The sequence below is a fragment of the Rhineura floridana genome, chromosome 9 (assembly GCF_030035675.1).
Source record: "Rhineura floridana isolate rRhiFlo1 chromosome 9, rRhiFlo1.hap2, whole genome shotgun sequence".
NCBI lineage: Eukaryota > Metazoa > Chordata > Lepidosauria > Squamata > Rhineuridae > Rhineura > Rhineura floridana.
Genome location: NC_084488.1, coordinates 109,634,875 through 109,648,792, shown reverse-complemented (window position 1 = coordinate 109,648,792; position 13,918 = coordinate 109,634,875). Strand labels below are relative to the sequence as shown.

Sequence of the window (13,918 nt, the reverse complement as noted above, 5' to 3'; positions counted from 1 at the left end):
GCACCACTAGCAATGCCTCACTTGCTGAAAGTAGGATCCAAGATGGTTGATGTGTGTTTGCTAGCTTTAAAGCAATCTTCACCAGCAGGCTGGGGCTGATGGGAGTTGTAGTCCAAAGCATCTGGAGGGCACCCAGATGGTAAAGACTGATTAAGTTAAGGCCCATCTTATACATTATAGAAGTATGGGAGGGTAGCCAAGGAGAGGGCCCTCCCTGTGGCAGCCCCTAAGTGGTGGAATCACCTCCCCATAGAGATGTGCCTGGCATCTTCTCTGTACAACTTTCATCATATGCTGAAGAGGTACCTCTTCACCTTGGATTTTGACAGTTCAGAAGTATATATATTTTAGGACCATCTCTAGTTGTGACTGTAATTTGTTTTAAACTGTTTTTAGTTGTGTATTTTGTGTTGTTGTGGTCCACCCTGGGATCTACTGGTGAAGGTCAGGTAATAATAATAATAATAATATAAAAAATAGGCAGAAGAACATAAGAAGAGCCCTGCTGGATCAGACCAAAGATCCAGCTAGTTCAGTACCCTTTTCTCACAGTGGCTAGCCAGATGCCTATGGGAAACCTGCAAACAGGATATGAATGCAACAGCAACTAGGATCCAGAGACATACTCGTGGTAGTGCTCATGGTAGCATACAGTACATTGGTTTTGACATACCCATTGTCTGTCCTCACAATAACCCTGTAGGTTAGTCTGAGAGATAGTGACTAGCCTAAAATCGCCCAATGAGCTTTATGCCAGCGTGCGGATTTGTACCTAGTCTCCCTCTCTAAGCCAGTGTTCTTCAGCCTTGGAACTCCAGATGATGTTGGGCTACAGCTTCCTTCATTGGCTAAGATGGCTGGGCATGATGGAAGCTGTAGTCCAACAACATCTGGGGACCCAAGGCTGAAGAACATTGCTCTAAGGCAGCCTTTCCCAACCGGTGTGCCTCCAGATGTTGTTGGACCACAATTCCCATCTTTCCTGACCATTGACAATGCTGGCTGAGACTGATGGGAGTTGTGGTCCAACAACATCTGGAGGCACACGGGTTGGGAAAGGCTGCTCTGAGGCTAAGCACTGCATCTCCCTGTTCTGCAGGTATTAAAGGCACAGAAGTACAGCTAGAGAACAAGCAAGAACTCCTAACTGCAGAAAGCAAGAGGCCACAGGTGGAAGATTGGGGAGGAAGCCAAATTACTAGGATCCCTTTCTGATCATCCCTCTTCCCAACCTCGCAGTCTGGCTTGTTTGGACAGCCTACCTCAGGAATAGCCAATTTGGTGCCCTCCAGATTACAACTGCAATGAGCCCCACCAAACACGAGCAATGGTCAAGGATGATGGTAGTAGTCCAACCACATCTGGAGGGCACCACATTGGTTATCCTTGACAAGTCAATAAAGAATTTTTGAATGGTTTTTAACTTCATACTCTTTGCCACCTGCATGCTGTGTTTAGTGGGTTTTTTTTTAAAAAAAAAACAACCACAACACTATTGTTGTTGTTATATGCCTTCAAGTCGATTACAACTTATGGCAACCCTATGAATCTTTTTTGGATATATTCATAGGGTTTTCATGGTAAGAGGTATTCAGAGATGGTTTACCATTGCCTTCCTTTAAGCCTATGGCACCCCATATTCCCAGGCAGTCTTCCATCCAAGTACTAACTAGGCTTCACCCTGCTTAGCTTCCAAGATCAGACGAGATTGGGCTTCTTCAAGGTAGTATGGCTGTAGGCAAACAACACTATAAAAGCATATAAAAACGTAATCTGGTATCAGAGCAGTGAAAGGTTTAACACTCCCCATTCCTATATACTTCTTCACCATCCCCCTCTTCCCTTTCTCCTTCCCCTTATAGGAATGTCCCCCACCCAGCTGTGGCCATGGGATGTATTAACATCTAATTCCCACCCCACTCTCCATTCATCTTTAAAGGAGAGTCGACAGACCTCACCTTTCTGGTGGAAATCCTGTGTTCTTTTCCAGCACCCTTAACAAGCACCTTGCTTCTAGTGCAAACAGATGTGTACCACAAGAGCAGATGAAAGGCATTTCAACCGAGAAGAAGCGGGGGTGGGTGGGGAGAGAGAGGGGTTCTCTTAAGCCCACACTTCATGCTCTTCACTCTGCACTTAGCTCTGCACATCTGCCAGAGCAATACGTTTTATGTACAGAGTACTCTAGCAGGTGCACTTCATTTCCATTGTGGAGAAGGCAAATTGGAAAGGGCGTAGAAGATGGTGGGGTGGAAGAGAAGAACAGAATCAGGGTAAAGGAAGTTTAGTCTGGTGTGGACAACAACAACAGTCTGAGTGGGGGTGGCTGGTGCCTGTTTCAATTGGTGGGGTGGAAGGCAGAGAGGCCTAGCAGCCAGTGGAGCCAGGGCCAATGTCAGGAACAGCCAACAAATTCTAATTTTGTCTGCATCTACTTCCCTGCCCATTCCTACATGGGTAACACTGAGACTAAGGAGGAGGAAGCTGACAGCCGGGCCATCCCCTGGACTGGTGGCAAGTAAGAAGACAGGCAGGTATGGGCTGGCTGAGGGTGGTGGAGAGTACCCTGTTTGCCCTAACGAAATGGCCATTGGGTCTCAGATGGCAGAGAACTCCTCTGTTTGGTTGGAGAGAGGAAAGGCTGACAGAAGGAAAAAATATTTTAAAGAACAGTCAAAGCAGCTATTTGAAATAGGGTTGCCAGGTTCATGGCCTGAGACTGATCCCGTATCTTTAGGAGAAGAGAAAGTCAGCCACGTGCAGGTGTTCTTGGAACCCTGTAATGGGAAAAACCACAAGGTGGAATTCTCCCTTCCCCCTGCACAACTTGTAAAGGTACAGAAGACTACTTGGTTGCCAGGCCCAGCCTCCAAGAGGTCTTTTGTATCTTTAAAAGTTGTGCAGGGAGGAGGGAGAATTCCACTTTGTGGTTTTTCCCATTACAGGGTTGCAAGAACACCTGCATTTGGCTGACTTTCTCTTCTCCTAAAGATACAGGATCAGTCTCAGGCCATGAACCTGGCAACCCTAATTTTGAAAGCAGGGCACAAACCAAGAATATTTTCCGTAAGGCCTAGATCAGCTTTACCCAACCTTTGGGTCCCCAGATGTTGCTGGACTACATTTCCTGATGATTGGTCTTGCTGGTTGGGGCTGATGGGAGTTGTAGTTCAGCAACATCTGGGGACCCAAAGGTTGGGGGAAACTGGCCTAGAACTCATTGTAAACCTGTGCTCGAGCTGCACCAATTCAGACTTAAAGTGAGGGTTTACGAAACTTTACATGATGGATTAATCCTCTGTGCAACAAGCTCCCTTGCACTTTGAAAACTCGGTTATGAGGGAGAATGGTTCATGTTCTCCTTGACACAGTAGATTCCTACATGGAAGGGATTCTTTTGTATGGAGGAGCACTCCACAATGTCAAGTTCACACCTGCATATCTTTGTGGTACAGTCCAGGCATAGGCCGACTACCTCAGTAAGAATTATGGATACTAAGGTTTGAACTGCTCCATTGTTGGTGCCTGGTTCCTGTAAAGTGTAAACAGCAGTTTGATCTGAAGCAATTAGCAGGTGACAATGTATATCTCCTGTGCTGTGGAAATCTTCATCTACTGATTCCACAGATCAAGCCCACACAACTAGCAACCGTACTTAGACTTCTACATTGCTGGTGTCAGCATCCAGCACAGTTGGGCAGTTGTCTAAGGTCCATGGATATTTGAAGGGCCAACAAAGCTATGCCCCAGACCAGTCATAAAAGTCTATTATTAAGTCTGGTCAAAAGATATTGTAAATAACAATGCTTTGGAACTTGTAACAGCTATGATACTTGTGGCTAGGCTAGTAATAAATAATTGGAAATCAGATAAACCAGTGGACATATTGCAATAGTACAAGGTATGCGACACAGCATTGTTAAGAAAACTTACCTACTACAAAAGAGCTATTGAAGGGCATGCATGTAACAAATTCACTGCAAAATGGGAGCTTGTTTGTTAATTAATGGAATATAATATTATAGGATAAAGCCCAACCTTATATACTCTTTTCACTTATATAACCAGACATTTTGCATATAATCATAACAAGAAACAGGAATACATCAAAAGTAACAAATGTATGCTTCCTAAACTTTATTCCATGTTATTTGTATTATGTCATTAGCATGTGCACATGCACAAAATTATTTTGGTCTAATGCTATTATTTTTAACAGTATATCTATATCTATTCCTATGTACAAATATGCTTTTCTATTACTTAAAATATTGGGATGCAGGAGAATGGATTTAAAGTTTTAGAACTGAGAGAGCAGCATCCTCTTGCTGGAGGATGGGCAGGTCTTTTGATCTGGGGAATTCATGTAGGACTCTTACCAAGAAGCCACAGCAATGTAGAGCTAGCCCTGAAAACTATGAATTGCCACCATAGACTTTGTATGCTTCCAAACACCAGGATTAACTCTGATTCACTACTAATTGCCAGGACTGGCATCAGGGTTTTGCATTATTGGTGATCTGGCCCACATCACAACAAGGGGGGCCCACTGACAAGAACCCCCCAGGACTAACTCCTTTTTTCCATCATTGCAACTTGCTTGCTCACCTGCCTCTTGCTGAAACCTAGACAACAGCAGTAGTGAGAAGAAAGAGTAGGAGTTGGCATTGCCTGCTAGCTCATTGGCTCTCTTGCCTAGCAACAGTAATTATGAAGAAGACTAGCAGCCATGGCTGGTGACAACGGTGGCAAGGAGGTAGACTCCTTGAAGAAAGGAGGCCCATGGAAGGGGTCTTGTCCACTGCCAGAGGCAGTATGCCTCTGAATACCAGGTGGTGGGAATTGCAGATGAGGAGAGTGCTGTTGCATTCAGGTTCTACCTGCGGGCTTCCTAAGGGCATCTGGTGAGAACAGAGGGCTGGCCTAGATGGGCCTTTGGGCTGATCCAGCAGACTGTTGTTCTTAAGAGCCATCCAAAACCTGGAGCCCACATTGCTAATTGCACAATAACAACATAAGAATATAAGAAGAGCCTGCTGAATCAGGCCAGGGGCCCATCTAGTCCAGCATCCTGTTCTCACAGTGGCCAACCAGATGCCCATGGGAAGCCCAAAAGCAGGACCTGAGTGCAAGAGCACTCTCCCCTCCTGGTGCTTCCGGCAACTGGTTTGCAGAAACACACTGCCTCTGACTATGGTGGCACAGCACAGCTGTATCCTCCATGAATTTGTCCAATCCTCTTTCAAAGCAATCCAAGTTGGTGGCCATCACTGCCTCTTGTGGGAGCAAATTCCATAGTTTAATTATATGCTGAATGAAGAAGTATTTTCTTTTGCCTCCTCTGAATCTTCCAACCTAGCCCCAGTGCAATGCAGGGGGGCTGCTAGGAATAGTTCATCTTGTTCACTCTTCTCTCTGTATCTAGAGTTCCGACTGCATGCTCAGAGGTACGTTACCAAATTCTTTCAAGTTACACAGGAAGTAGACCAGTCCAAATTGTGTTTGCATTTTTACAAATTTGTAGGGCAGTTCTCAGACAGGAGGTCAGGTCTCCTGCTCCCCTGGTGCATTCACTATAGCTGCCCAATTTCCCTGCTTTTTAAATTTTTGACAGAAATAGCTGTGGGCTATAGGTACATTCTTAAACTGCAAGGTGGCTTTTTTTGCCTGTTAGTGAATATGCAATGGTTCAGGGGAAAACATCAGCTGGGACTTTTCAGGAATATGTGAACAAGCAAATGAGTAAGGAAAATGACTGGAAACATATCCCCAAAACACTCTGGAGCCTGAGAGTCTGGTCTGGACTAGTTGGAGGGAAACTGCTGGCAATAACAACCTTGCTTTACCTTTTTGCACCTATGCAGTTTTGCAGACTCAGATCGCAAAAGATATTGTTCCCCATGTTCTAGGATTCACCATTCCTTTCTGTGCTGCTGTAGTTTGATAGCTGCTTGAAATATAAATGTGAAGTTGGGTCTGAACTATGCACATCCACCATAAGGATTTGGGGTTGCAACACAGGAGGGTCTCCCAACCCCCAGGTCTTTAAACATAGATCGTGGCTCTCATTTCACTTCAAGGACAAAGCTGATCATTAGAGTAACAACATTCATTGTTTTTCCCTGCACAGTGCTGACATCTGGTGGTTGAGGAGTTCACAAGAAGCAAATTTGGGAGTTCCTGCTCAGGCAAAACGTTAAGGCAATTTGTCCAAAAGGTTAAGGATTTCAGTATGACTACAGCCAGTGTGGTGTAGTGGTTAAGGTATTAGACTATGACCTGGGAGACCACAATTTGAATCCCCACACAACCATGAAGCTCACTGGGTGACCTTGGGCCAGTCACTGCCTCTCAGCCTCAGAGGACGGCAATGGCAAACCACCTCTGAATACCGCTTACCATGAAAACCCTATTCGTAGGGTTGCCATAAGTCGGGATCGACTTGAAGGCAGTCCATTTCCATAGCACAGTTACTTGAAAGTGGGGGTTGCATGCCCTTAGATTGCCGCTGAATTCCACCCCATTGGACCAACATGGCTACAGTTTCCTTTTTACAGTTCTACATGTTATCCTTTGCATGATAATCCAAGCCAAGATTCAAAAACAGGGGTACAATATGCCATCAATATGTAAGGGAAGAGAACAGAAAGCAAGACAGCTGTACTGCTATTCCTGCATTTTTATAGGGGGCAGAATAAACAACATAGATAGATGCTCTAGAGCTGGAGGTGAGAACATCCAACCAGCTTTCATAGAACTAACTGAAACGAAGACAAAAGGCTCACAAGATAGCAGTGCATCGCTAGAGAAGGAAGGAGCAGCTCAGCTAGTGAAAAAGGTGGGTAAACAGAACTACCTTATAGGGAGGGAGTTACACAGCATTGGTTTATTGACCCCAGTAATTTTTTCTCTCTGAATGGCAGTGGGTCTCCAAGACATCAGGTAGAGGAGTTTCCCTAGGGCTGCTACATCGGAGGAAGAAACCTCAAGCCCAGGGGGAAATGTAGTCCTGGCGTGCAAAGGTAAGAGTCACATCCATTGCTCCGCCCACTTTTTTCTGGCCCTGCCCACCACTGGCATGCAGGCCCCAGGAGATTGCCCATGAGTGGATGTGGTGATAGGGGTGGAGGAGAAATTAAATTCAGTTCACATTTAAAGGTGAAACTACCAAATTCACGTTTTCTGAAACGCTATGTGAACCAAAATTCAGCCATCCTCCAAAATTTGCACATCTTAGAATTTTGCAGTGCAGTTCTCCAGCCAAGCAACATTTACACAAATGCATATATTAGGGGAAAGTGTGCATAAAAAATGCATGTATTCATGAAAACGTGAATGGATTCATTAAAAATCCATTACATTAAGGAAAATTTGCTTTGCAAAAATGTGCATGTTAGGAAAATTGCATATAAAAATGTGTATATTAGGAAAAATTCACAAGAAGCTGATGAATTTTCACAAGGACCTAAAAAAAAAATCACAAACTGATGTGGAAATGTGGAGAATGCAACTTAAGAAAAATGGAAAAGTGAGAAACAGAGAATCTGAAATTGACAGATTTCCCCGTCCCTGCCCATGGGATAGATGCTCCTTGCAGTGTGTGTGTCTGTGTGTCTGTCTCACAAACACCAGCTAGGCCTGAAGATTAAACAGGGCCTGAGCCTGAAGAAAAACAAAATCCTGCTCAGCCATGTGGAGTAGCAGAGACCACCTTTGGCTGAAGCACCATTCTGACTGAGGTTGTGTAGATCAGAAACAATAAAACAGAGCTTGAATGCCCTGCAGTTCAGAGCTGTCTGAATTGTCCCAGGACCAGTCAGTTCTTCTGTTTCACTAGGCACGCACGCACTCACTAGGCTCATGCCTGCATGACCTTGCCCCATTTATATTTTAATACAGACTTATGCAAAATGTGAGTGTGTGTGCGTGCGTGTGTATGTGGGACAAACAATTCCATTCTGTGCCTTTTTGCAAGACATTGGGACACAAAATCCAGATGTTCCTATTTCAGCTTGTCAAAAATAAGGTTTTTTTTTTAAGAACCAGAGAGAAGCAGAAGGAGGTGAATTGGATAGATCACATTTGCAAAAGTGGGGGATGAAATTCAGGAAGATTTATTAGTCTTTTGAGCATTGCTTGAGGAGATACAGAAATGTTTGACATCTGTATCCCCTCCTTAATTATTCTGATGTTCTCATGTTGAAAGGGGGTGCAATTTGCTTTCCGCACTGGGTTATCCACAAAATGCAAAAGTAATGGGAGAAATTAATTACATGGAACTTCCCAGGCTTCAAATGTCATGACTTTGTTACACTGAAAGTACTTAACTGCAGTTTAAGAAAGGTATCGACAAACTGGAACTTGTCCAGAGGAGGGCAACAAAGATGATGAGGGGCCTGGAGGATAAATCCCAAGAGAAAAGGTTGAAGGAGTTGAGATTATGAAGAGACAACATAATAAGCATCTCCAAATATTTGAGGGGCTGCCCCATAGATGATGGAGCAACTTTGCTCTCTATTGCTCCAGAGACTAGAGCCTGAATCGGTGGGTTTAAGTGATAAGAAAGGAGATTTAAACTGATACATCCTGACCTGATGATTATCAGCTGATAGCCAGTGTGGTGTAGTGGTTAAGGTGTTGGACTATGACCTGGGAGACCAGGGTTCGAATCCCCACACAGCAATGAAGCGCACTGGGTGACCTTGGGCCAGTCCTTGCCTCTCAGCCTCAACCCTATTCATAGGGTCACCATAAGTCAGAATCTACTTGAAGGCAGTACACACACACACAGTAACACGGAGGTGGGCTGTTTCACTGGTGGCACCAATGTTGTGCAATACCCTCCTTGGTGGAATACAAAAGGTCTGATTGGCATTGGCATTCCACCGGCTCTTGAAGGCGCACCTGTTTAAAGAAGCATTCCCCTAATCTCCTGACTGAACCTCCTGTTTTAATGGTTGCTACTGCTGTCTTAACTGTTATGCTGTTTTAATTGTCTTGTGTGTTGCACATTTTAATTATGGAGATTTGTTTTAATATTTTGATGAAATTGTTTTATTGTATGTTTTAATTACAGCATGTGTGGCCATATCTTCATAGCTGGTTTTATACTTGTAAACTGATTAGAAGCCATTTGGGGCAAGTAAGTGGTATGTGCATGAATTTAACAATAAAAAATTAGAAAGAAGAACAATGCGGGCTGTTTGCTAGTGGAACAGGCTGCTTCAGAAGGTGCAGGACTCTCCTTCATTAGACACTTGTAAACAGAGGGTGGATGGCTATCAGGGATGCTCTAGCAGGAGATTGTCTGTTGAGGTCCCTTCCAAATGGATCATTCTATGATTCTAAGAAAATATGTCAGAGCCACGCTTAGATATAAAGTGAGATAATGGTGTGCACATGGAGTGAAAGGCCTGTGATTGTCATCTGTGAGGGTGTTATGATTTTTCATAGGTACATGTGCAGGAAGAGGTGGGGGAGAAATTAAATTTAGTTCGTATTGAAATCTGAATCCATCAAACTCACCACCTAGGGGGTGGTGGTTGTAAGATGTAGCACCCCCATATAGGGATGAAAAGATCTATCAATTTCAGTTCTCTTCGTTTCTCATTTTCCCCCATTTTAAATTCACTTTTCCACATGTCTGTAGCAATTTGCACATTTCAAATAAAAAATCTTTATGAAAATTCTTCAGCATTTTAGTGTGAATTTCTCCTAATAAACACATTTTTGCAAGCAATTTCTCCTAATATAATGCATTTTTGTGTTATTTTCACTAATATATCAATTTCTATGCACACTTCCCCCTAATATGTCTATTTTTGTAAACATTGGTGGGTTGAAGAACTGAATTGCAAAATTTGGCTAAATGTGAATTTTGAAGGATGGCTATGTTTTGGTTCTCATACTGTTTTGGAAAGTGCAAATTTTGTAAATTTGGCTTTAAATGTGAACCAAATCAAATTTCTTCCCCATCTCTACATGTGGCAAACTGAACTTAAAATTAGAAAAATGAGAAACAGAGAAACTGAAATCGACAGATTTACGCTTGTCCAACATAGGCACAATGCTTTGCATTATCCAGCAAAGAGTGTCCAGGAGGAAAGGAAGAAGACATTCCCTCAGTTTACACCACTTCCAGAAAATGAGCAGTGCACTAAGTATTGGAATCAGTCTCTCTGCAAACCCTGAAGCAGTCAGAATCTTCTCTGATTAGATCCTTGTTCTCTCCACGCAATCTTTGAAAGTCACCCCATAAAAATAGCATATTTTTGTAAAATAACTTGTCTCTGTGCTCAATTACCCAGAGGAACTCCATCTGTCGTCTTTCAACAATGGAACCATGTCTTAGTCTGTAAGGATGCTCTGCTATGTAAGCATGCCATTCGCTTAAAGACAACAATGATGTGCAATGTCAAAAATTGTGCATGCTTACAACTTACTCTAGGTGCACCCACACTTTTCCTTCATCTTTCAGACCTGAATCCAGAGGAGAAGGATGGAATTCTTGGGACCAGGAAAAATGCCCTACATTGTATGGTTGCTCTCTCTCTCTCTCTCTCTCTCTCTCGTGTGTGTGTGTGTGTAGGGGATGGGTTTGGCTATGTGGTGTATTGTTGCATGTTATGTGGGTGGTTTTGTGTGTGGGAGTAGTGTGGTTGTGTGGTTGCAGAGTTGTTGGATGTGTATGGTGTGTGTATGTTTGCATTTTGTATGTTGTGTGGATGCAGTATATGTGTGGTTGTGTGATATGTTATGTTGTGTAGTTGCAAGGTGTGGTTGCAGGGGTGTGTGTAGTCTGTATGTGTTTGCATGTTTTATAGTGATTGTGTGTTTGTACTCTGTGGGGGGGTTGTGGGGTGTGTGTGTAGTTGCATGGTTGGGATGTTGGTGGTTTCAGGATGTGTATGGTTATTGCTTGCGGGGTTGGGCATGGAGTGTGACTGCGGGGTGTGTGTGGTTTTGTGATTGTGGGGTCTCTGTGTGGTTGCACAAGGTGTTTTTGCGTCCTGGCCTCTGTCATTAGAATCAGACTCAGAGCCACTTTCCGTTATGTTTAATGTGAAACTCAGCACCAAAACATTTCATAGATCAGATTACAGATAGCACAGGTCTCTGAGGCAATACAGGAGAGTACTAAGCATGGCTACTCAAGTGAAGTCATTGTTGTAACAACCTGCCCCACCCCCTGGGACCACTTAAATAGGGGCAGGGCTATCTGTCTGTCAGATCAGGACTGGGCAACAATCTGGCGCACCATTGCACAGACGGGAGTAACTGCTGCCTGTTTGTTCCTGCGTAGCTGCTGGCACATCCTTGGTAATTGGAGGAGGAGAAACATCAGCCAGTTCTTCCCCAGTCCCCTCCTCCAGTCTCACCACGTGTTCCTCCCTCTTTGGAGGCAGCTCAGGAAGACTGGTGGATTCTGGAGGCATGGTGAGAGGAGGCTCATTGGCCAGCCCTGTCTCTTCAAGAGCCAGCGGCAGCTAGGGGATGGGACTGTCATTGCCCAGACTACCAGTCTTCTCTGGTTTCAGCCACTCCCTCTGCGGCCCACTAGGGTCCTCCCCAGGATCACAGCCCACCTCCTCCTCTTGTTCACTTTGCCAAGAGTTCTCCATGAAGCCATGCAAGGTTGTGCATTTGAACGGTGTGGGTGGATGCATCGTTGTGCTCTGTGTGTGGCCTCGCATGGTTCTATGGGGTGTGCAGTTGCATGGTTGCAGATGTGTGGTTGTGTGGTGTCCACAACAGTTTCTCATTTCCAAATGTGCCCATGGGTCCAAATATTTTGGCGACCTCTTGTCTAACCGGACAGCTGGTATAGCACAGTGGGGAGGACAGCCTGGCTGGGAGTCCAGAGTCTGTGAGTTCAAATCCCCGCTCGTGTCTCCTGGGTGTCAAGGGCCAGCTAAAGATCACCCCCACAGGGAGTGGCTCAGGGGTTACGTGCCCTGCCACCTGTGCAGCCGTGGGCAAGCGGTATAGTCCCAAGGAGCTTTTCTATACTTGGGAATTGACAAATTTGGCATATCATTTGTTGTTGTAAATATTCTCGCATAATCTCCATAGTTAAAGTGCGGCCAAGCTCAAACGATTTTGTAGATCAATGTCCATGATTCTCTGGGAGACAGCAGTTTTCGCTTGAGTATAGCCTAATGCCGGAATAGTGGCAGCAGAAAAACCCAAATGCAGCAATTTCACAGGCAATTCTCTTTTCCATCTAGATCGAAAAGGGTCTGTCAGAGCTAAACCCACTGGGGAAAAACATCAGCTTTAGCCAGAAGTTTATCTTATATATCAGTGCATGTGCCTCTACAGAGATTTGGCACCACTTGGAAAAGAGCACCAGACTTAAGGGGGCCATCTGGAAGTCCTAACCACTGTCTGGATAATAAAGTGGTTCCCAGAATATAGAAGTTGGTCATGCATGGCTTGCAGCTTTGGAATCTTTATGCAATATTCACCTCCTCCGATTCCCGAAAACCTGCCTGCTAATACTATCCTGGTTTTTTTACAACTGCTGCTGCAGCGGAAGTATTGCCCATTTTAAAATGCTGTTCTAGGTAACTACCCAGAGACATTTAAGTGGTAAGGTCAGACCTGATTTCGCTCTGCATTATGATGGGCTGGGAAGGATGAAGTACACAGGTAATATTTATCTTGCTGGTTAAAGAGAAAATTGGTTACAGATGTCTCACAGCTGTACAGGATACCTTTGATTCATTTGAAGCTTGCTGTAAATCTGGTTGCTTAATGTACCTGCTCCAGTGATTTTAATTTAGGGGACACTGGGAACGTCCCTGCATATGACCCTCATATATTATAAAAAGAGGGGGCTTTCGTTGGGTTTGAGGCATCTCAAGGGAAGTGCTTTAGATTTATGTTACAATGAGGAGTTCAGAGAGTACAACAACAAAAATCTTTCATTGATTAGCAAAGAAGAAATTGGTGGAAATGGTTAATATATATCTTTAAATATATAAGTAAAATCCTCTATTGGATGTATGTTCCCCTTCTCTCATGCATACAGTATGCATGTCTATGACTGACTTGTAAACTTTCCACCTTTAGATAATGTTTTTTCATCAGTTTGCCTTCTCAGAAGCATTGCAGAGCATTCTGGGGCATGTTTGGGGATATGTGCTCAGTTAAGGGCTCCTCCCTTCTGGAATCCTTGTATTCAGCAGCATTCCAATTTGCTTGCACAAAGCTTACACTGTGGTTAGATGACATTCGGTCTCTACTGGGCATCCATTCTGATTTATTTATTTAGTATTGCACTTACATCCCACCTTTCCTTCATGGTGAAAGCTCAAGGTGGTGTACATGGTTCTTCCCTCCCCGTTTGATCTTCACAATAATTCTAGGAGGTAGGTTAGGCTGAGAGACAGTGACTGGCCTAAGGTCAGCCAGCAAGCTTCATGGCCGAGTGGGGATTTGAACCCTGGTCTCCCAGGTCCTAGTCCAAGAGTCTAACCGCTTTGCCACACTGGCTTTGGTTATGGAGTAGTTATATGACAATGAACATTCATCCTGATTTGCTTGAAGGGTTTTTACATCTCTTCCCATTAATCATGAGTTCATGCTACATTTTTCAATGCATTTCCCTGTCTTCCAAACTGCAAAAATACCAGGTCTTTTTTTTTAAGTGGATTTGTTGTGCTAGGGCAACAGTGACCTTTAATCCACTTTAAATTCACAGACCTAAAGTTTTGGTATGTATCCAAAATACCAGCAGCCTGGAGGCACCTCAGGCCTCAGCTTTGCTGTGCATGATAGGAGTGCATAAACATAACTGCCCCATCTCAACTAAAAGCTTTCTGAAACAGCCATGTTTTGGCCTGTGCCTAAAATAATAGAATGTCAGTCAGGGCTTGGCAAGCTGAGCCTCCTTAAGGAGGATGTACCACAACGT

The 13,918-nt window shown here is 44.1% G+C and overlaps 1 pseudogene; it reads right to left on the bottom strand.

Annotated features, from left to right (window-relative positions):
- Positions 1-1,621: 1,621 nt before the first annotated feature.
- LOC133364672 (5S ribosomal RNA) lies at positions 1,622-1,740 on the bottom strand (annotated as a pseudogene).
- Between the last annotated feature and the right edge of the window lie 12,178 nt (positions 1,741-13,918).